This window comes from Alosa pseudoharengus, unplaced genomic scaffold (genome assembly GCF_046254945.1).
Source record: "Alosa pseudoharengus isolate Yale_2024_CS ecotype anadromous, Long Island Sound unplaced genomic scaffold, YU_APseudo_1.1 YU_APseudo_1.1_scf_9, whole genome shotgun sequence".
In the NCBI taxonomy this organism is placed as follows: Eukaryota; Metazoa; Chordata; class Actinopteri; order Clupeiformes; family Clupeidae; genus Alosa; species Alosa pseudoharengus.
Genome location: NW_027468881.1, coordinates 12649635 through 12657134, shown reverse-complemented (window position 1 = coordinate 12657134; position 7500 = coordinate 12649635). Strand labels below are relative to the sequence as shown.

The 7500-nt window shown below is 49.4% G+C and overlaps 1 protein-coding gene across 1 annotated transcript in view; it reads left to right on the top strand.

Annotated features, from left to right (window-relative positions):
• Positions 1 to 7500, top strand: part of LOC143114467 (ERC protein 2) — a 182722-nt gene that overhangs the window by 156888 nt on the left and 18334 nt on the right. The window lies entirely within an intron of this gene.

Here is a 7500-nt window from a genome sequence, read left to right as displayed (position 1 = left end):
CCAGTGCTGTGAATGAGAGGTGAAATAAATTCTAAATTCTTTAGAAGAGCCACAAGAAGGTTTTAGAATTTTAAAAAGGCATTTGTCTCTAGAAGACTACTTTATAAGATGCTCTCAAATTAATTTTGAGACCCGTGGTTCTTACCAGAATGTTCATTATGTATGTTTTCCCTGGGGTCTACAACCCTGCTGTGAAACCCTGCAAGACATTACCAAATGTAATGTTGAAATCCATATGTGACCGAATTAGCTAGCCAACCGTTGTCATTAACAGCTGTGCTGTTTTTGGTCTTTACAAGTCTGTTGGCTCTTAGCTAGTTAGCGCACTAATTATAGAAAGAAATTCCAAACGTTTATGTCCTTATATCTGTTGACATACCATTAGACATAAACGATCGGTATGAAGGACTCATTCAGGATTAATCGTAGCCATTACAGACATAGCAATATAAATATGTTAGCATTGGCTGCAGAACTCATTGGTCTTTGTATGTGCTTCATTAAGCTTTTTAAGCATGGCACTTACAAAGCTAAAACTGTGGGCTTGTTACCCAGCTAGCAGTCATACTTTTAAAGTGAGTACCTGCCCTGCAGCCTTTAGTCATTGTGGATGAAAGTGTCGGCTAAATGTAAATGTTTTGCATTTTTCCCTTTCCTGTCATCAAGCTTGAAGAAAACACAACATTGTGTTCCAAGCAGTGAATGAAAACTGATGTCTGTCTGGCCTCTTCGTCCCCCCTCATCGTTTATTCCTTCTTCTCATTCCCTGTGCTGTAAAAGTGATGCATACTCTTTCAATTAGGCTCTAGCCTCCTCCCCCTGCGCTGTCCACCGCCACACACTCACACAAACACTCACTTTCCCTGGCTGCCATCTTTTTTTTCCACGGTGGGAGCGAGCGTCAAGCCGGTGAGTTGTATATTTTATTAGCAGAGTGAAAACACAGACACACACACACACACACACACACTCGCCCAGGCCCCACGCCCACTCAGCCTCGACCCATCTGCTGTCACTGACTCGCTGGCTTTTCCAAGACCCGCACTTGTGTGTGTGTGTGTGTGTGTGTGCGTGTGCATATGACCGATAGCAACAAGAGCTCAAGGTTATAACTGTAAAACTGGCGCTGCCAACCAGAGTTCACTCCCAGGCCCTGCTACGCCACCTCCACCACCACCACCACTCTACCCATTCCCCATCTCCTTTCCCCCGCCATCAGTCACTGGCGAGCGGGGCAGAGCGGGCCAGCAGAGCTCCCTGACTGCTGGATGGCTCCGTGAGTGATGAGGTGTCGGGGCTGCCGCTGCTGCCCAGCCTCCCTCTCCCTCTCCCCGCGCGCTTTCCCCGAGGGCTCCATGTTCTCATCGGCTGAGTGCGACCCGAATAAACGCTCGGCGACACGCTCGTGGCCCCTGAGGTCGTCTGCCCGACCCACTCGCCCGCCCGTCCTCCCGCTCGCTCGTTTTACTGGATGCCGGGGTGTCAAGCCTCCGCTTTAACCGATGACAGCCGCGTTCTCTCTTGTCTATCCATCACGGCTTTCAGGGCTCATCACTGCAGTTGGCGAAGGGCTCGCCGCCTCACCCCCGAGCCAGTCGTGTCTTGCCTATTATCATAAGTGAATGCAGCACACTCTCATTTGTGTTGGACATGAATCTAGATCAAGTTCCTTGATCTTTTTGCCTTGCCATAACGTCATCTCCCTAAATCTCACTGTTGACGTGCTCATTTGGAATGAGCTACGGTCTCAGCCTCTGGCTGTGAAAGACTGTATATGCGCATTTGTGTGTGTGTGAAAGAGTTCTTGTTTCTGTTTAAGAGTGTGTGCTTGTGTATTTGTGTGTGTTTGTGTATAACATGCATGCTTAAGTATGTGTGTGCATACTTGTGTGTGTATGTATGTATGTGTATGTATGTGTGTGTTGGGCTGTAGGGGGCCACATTCTGCTGTGAAACACCATGTCCGTTGTCTTCATATTCTCCTCTCCTCTCTCCCCTTCCCTCGCTCCGCGGAGCTCTCTCTCTGTGTGCCCCTCTATCTCCTAGCGGAAACCCTCGCCGCCGCTGGATTTGTGGGTCCCCCCGGCGCCTTCGGGGCGCATCTGTTTTGTTCCCCCCCCCCCCTCTTCTTCTGACTCAGCGCGGTAATAACTCTGTGCAAAGTCATAACACAAATGATAAACACGTATTCCTCAAGCGTGACACGCAGGAATAACAAGGTGGAATATGTGCCACTGATTTAGTGGTGGCTGGGGGTCTTAAATCTCCATGGTTTTCCCCTCCCTTTCCACGTTTTCCCTTTCTTGTTCTCATTCTCTCTTTCTTTCTCTCCTCCTCCTCCTCCTCCTCTCCTTCCATCTTTTGTTTTTTCCTGTCCGTCTCTCGCATAGTTGCACAGGTGGTGAGAAGTTGTGTCTCTCTCACACAAACAGACACACACACAGACAGACACACACACACACACACACACAGAGAGAGAGAGAGACACACACAGACACTCTGAACACCCTCTCCCATCCCATGTGTAGCTCTTGACCCCACCTTAACCCCCGGGATGGCCTAGATCTTAAGGAGTGATTCTTTACGCCGTCTGTGCATTGGGGCTCATCTGCTCTGGGGCCCTCTACTTTTCCACGGGGGCCCCCGGAGCTTGACAGGAGAGATGTCTTCATAAAACGGCGCTGAGACCAGAGCAAGGCCACTGCCGCCATGCCCTCCTCCTCCTCCTCCTCCTCCTCCAACTGCTCCTCGTCCTCATGCACGATGATCATCCATCACTCCGCTCCATCACGCCTCTGTCGGCCCCCGCCGGACACGCACCCGCAATTACAATCACATGTTCATCCAGGGAACCTCCGCGCCCATAAATAAGATGTCACGGCCCTCACCAACCACATGTGCTACTGAGGAATCACTCTGAAAAAATCACTCCGGGGTGGAGTGCGTGTGTGTGTGTGTGTGTGTGTGTGTGTATGTGTGCGTGTGCATGTCTGTGTGTGCGTGTGTGTGTGTGTGTGTGTGTGTGAAGGACTGGTCTGACTCTGCTAGGAAAAGAGGGAGCCCACCTGTGTTTACGTGTATGAAGAAGGATTGGTGGGAAGGTGTGAACTTGAGGGTGGGCAGTATTTAAGCGATGGCAGCGGCCGTGGAGAAATTACCAGTACCGTACCCCCCCCCCCTCACACACACACACTTCTTATTCTGGAACCAGTCAGAATCCGCCGCAGCTCTCGTGACGGGAATTCTCACTTCACCATGAAACACAAACACTTATTGTTTGGCCAAAAATGCCAAGTTGAGGTTAACTAGCTCCGTAACAAGATAGAAATGGGACATTTGGCCCTGACTGCCGCGCTGATAAATGGTAAATAGGTCTGCGGAGTCGAGGGTAACGTGCTACACTGTATAACATCAGTATTGTTTTGTTTTTGTGCGCTGATAAATGAAGCAGGTCTTCCACTCGATGGGATTTATGTCCTGAGCCAGGGTGGTTTAGGGCCCGGGCCAAACGACTATTCAAATTAATCGTGATTTAATACTGCTGCAAGAAATTAGGCCGCCCGCTTTTCCAAAAGGCCATTTAATTAAGCTGATGAGGGCGGGGAGATGGGGTTTCGCTTCGGTATGGGTGGTGTTGGGGTGGGGGGGGGGACAGTTTTATGGACCGGCTAATCAAAATAATGCCCCTTTTTATGGCTTTAGGAAGGCATCTCTCACCAGCAACCCCCATCCATCCCCCCCCCCTCCCCCGACCGCACGTGGTGTGGCGAGCATTGGGTTTTGCCCCCACTAATCAGGCAACTGGAAGCAGTTTTGGTTGCACTGAAGCATGGCGGCCATTTTGGATCGGGGGCGTATTTCAGACTGGCTGTTTGGACCGCCAGTTGCCCACTCATTCACTCATCCTGTGGCTTGCGATTGCCCTCACCTGGGCTGAGGAGACACAGCCATTCATCATAGCCCTGCTTGGAAGCTGAAGAGAGAGAGGAGATGCCTGAAAGTCTTCGGATGCATTTCTTTGGCAGTGCCATCCCTTAGCGTGAGACGACAACCGTGGAAGCTAAATGCAGCGACTTTAGTTGCGCGAAGGCCCCTGGTCTCTGAGTGTGTTGTACTGTGTGGGTTCCTCTGTACTTAGCCAGAGGGGGGAAACTGAAATAGAGCACCAGCAGCCTTGCTAAGCCACCGACTCGCAATGAAGAACACATTGATGGCTTGGTCTCATGCTCGCTGGGGAAATAGTGCACTGATTGTTTCAACTCTGTTGCATTTTTTTGCCATCTTTAAAACAGTATCTCAGCAATTCGCCCAAGTATCAATTTCTCACCCAGATGTTGGAGGAATTCTTCCATGCCAGCCCTCAATTCATGTAATCTGATTGCTATTATAGTCATGTGTAGAAAGTTGTACATAGTTGTTCATTAGAGTTGAAGGTATGTGTATGTGTGTGTGTGTGTGTGTGTGTGTGTGTGTGTGTGTGTGTGTGTGTGTGTGTGTGTGTGTGTGTGTGTGTGTGTGTGTGTGTATGTGTCCATCAAGGACTGTGTGTTGAGGTTATGTGACATATGAAATTTGTTAGCATGTGTTTTGGCCTGCTCTAGGTGTATGTGTGCGCTGTATGGGATTGTGTGTGTGGTGTAGTGTAGTGTGTGTGTGTGTGTGGGATTGTGTGTGTGGTGTAGTGTAGTGTGTGTGTGTGTGTGTGTGGTATTGTGTGTGTGGTGTAGTGTAGTGTGTGAGTTAGCATGAGAGCCAGCGTCTGGTGTGATTTATCGACGTTACAGTTTCCCCCCTCGGATGCCTCTTCAGATAATGTAAACGTCCTCTCAAAGGATGAGCCCGGCTAGGAGGGAGGGACGACCACGACCCTGGGCCTCCCCCGTACCCCCCACGTATTTCCCTTCCCATGGTAGCCGTGGTGACGGCTCCTAACCTCCCTTCGCACCCCCCGGGTGCCAGTGGCTGGCGCTAATCTCTGCCGTGTTTATTCGCTGGCAGTGGTTGCCACTGCATGCCATGCCCTTATATGCTCAGGAGGAAGAAGCAGGAAAAAAAAAAGCGAAAAACAAACGTGCCGGGTCAGCCATCACTCGTGTTTGGATTTCTTCCTGATAAAATAATGTACACATGAGATCCTCTTTTTCTCAAAGGTGCCCAAGCTGGCAGCTCGTCCTGTTATAAGTGTTAGCAATGTTTGCAATTTACAGTGTGATAGTTTCAGCTCTGTAACAGTTTTACAACCGCTGGCTGCAAGGCTTTCTCAGTTTCTCTTGCACTGATGTCAAATGACAGTAATGACTAACCCTAGATAATCAGTAGTAGTTTCTGAAAGCTTTGAGTGTCTCATTGTTTTAACTGTAATTATACTATGAAGTTGTTTTGGCTAGTGCCCCCAAGCCAAGGGGCGATGGCAGTCTAGATGAGTTGAGCTTTTGCTGGCAACAGCTTTCTCTTACGGCTAGCGTGGTTACAGAGATGGGAGAATAGGCCTGATAGACACCAGAGAAAGACATTTTTCATCTCGAAGCCATGCCAACGCACTGGAGATGGCACGTTAGCTCTTTTTGACAGCTAAAAGGTTTACAGTATATAAAGTGCGCTAGCTCGCCGTGTGTGAGTGTGTAGTGTGCAGGGATGGGCTGTGTGTCAGGCCGTGTCTGTGTGTCTTTTCCCAGTACACCCTCATCCCTCACCCCTGTCATTCCCTCCCATCCGTCTTGGTCAAAGCCAGGTATGTGAGCACCAGCAATATTTCTCCATAGGTACCTCTCACTGTGAATGTATGTGCGTGTATGTGTGTGTGTGTGTGTGTGTGTATGTCAGTGTGAGTGCATGTGTGTTCTGGTGGAGGCATGGGAGGAGGCCTCACTCTCTCTCTCTTTCTCCATAGGTACCTCTCACTGTGAATGTATGTGCGTGTATGTGTGTGTGTGTGTGTGTGTGTGTGTGTGTGTATGTCTCTGTGAGTGCATGTGTGTTCTGGTGGAGGCATGGGAGGAGGCCTCACTCTCTCTCTCTCTCTGTTTCCCCCTGCCCGGCTCTTAGTGAGCGCGGAGAGGAATAACACGCAAGGTGTCGGGAGACGTAGGGATACTCGCGTCAGACGGCCGGGGCACTTTGATTAATTGAGCGATTAAAGTTTGAAGTCCACGTCAGCACTCTGTGCGGGTCACGGCGCCATTAGCCGAAGCGAATGGGAGAATCCAGATGTTTCGCTCAGATAATTGTACCGAAAACACAGCGTCGGAATTCCAAGGCAATAGGACTTTATTCTCCGAGTGGTGTTTATTTTCGGAATGGAGTTATTACTAAAAGAACTTAAATCATGGAACAAAAACATCTCTCTCTCTCTCGCTCGCTTGCTCTCCCCCCGACGAACACAGAAATGCTTTTAATTGAAACGCGTCCACTGAGAGTCCCCCTCCTGCCTACCTACCTCTCACATTGCTGTACACAGTGGTCCGCAGTGGTGTAGTCTAGTTAGCTGTAGTGGATATACTGAGATGTAGTAGTTAGCTGTAGTGGGTATATTGTGATCAACCCCAAATGTTAATACGTATCCTTGCCTATTTTAAGTGGGTATACTGAGATGGTTATGCTTTTTTAAGTGGGTATACAGCGTAGTGCTGCGTATCACGTAGACTACACCAATGCTCATCCGCTCCATTAAGTATGGCGCCGCCTTGCATAGAACAGAAATTGTAATTATTTAGGTTGGTTTAAATTAAATAGTGGTTCTCTTTCTCTCTCTCTCTTTCTCTCTCTCTCTCTCTCTCTCTCACTCACTCACTCACTCACTCACTCACACACACACACACACACACACAGATTTCGACTTTTGTAGAACTGAACCATCCATTCAGGAAGTTCCCTCTGCCAAAGTCTCAAGCCAAAGAATGTAAAGCATTCTCTCTATATACAGTTATTTCTGTAGAGGGCACAGGGGTCTCAATGAGCGCATCAGCCCGGCGCTCTGCGTCTGAGCCTCACACCGCTCACTCGCCGCCCGCTGTCATCTGGGCTGCTCTGTTTTAAGCCCTTGCGAATGACTACAGTCCGGCTATTACCATAAATATGGCTCCTCTTCAGATCCGAGGAGCGCAGTTAGTGTCGGCGCTGACAGGATATGGTCCCGATCATATACACAGAACCCTCTCAGAGCTCGGTCTCTGGCCCATATCTCACGAGATGCCTCTGATATGGAGGACATATTAAACCCCATCCTGACTTTCATGTTCCACTTGGTCTCGCAGTGCTATAAAGCCCGGGAGGATGAAACACATGTGTGTGTGATTGTCTGTAAGTAATATAATTCAATCTGTGTGTATGTGCGTACGATTGTGTGTGTGTCTGTGTGTGTGTGTGTGTGTGTGTGTGTGCACGCATGTGTGTGTGACCGACTGACACAGGGTGAGTTATAGCATCCCCGCCGAATGACTAGCGCTAGCGGCATGACGCGGTGGCTAGCCGTGCCCTGTCCTAATGGTCTGATCCCGGCAA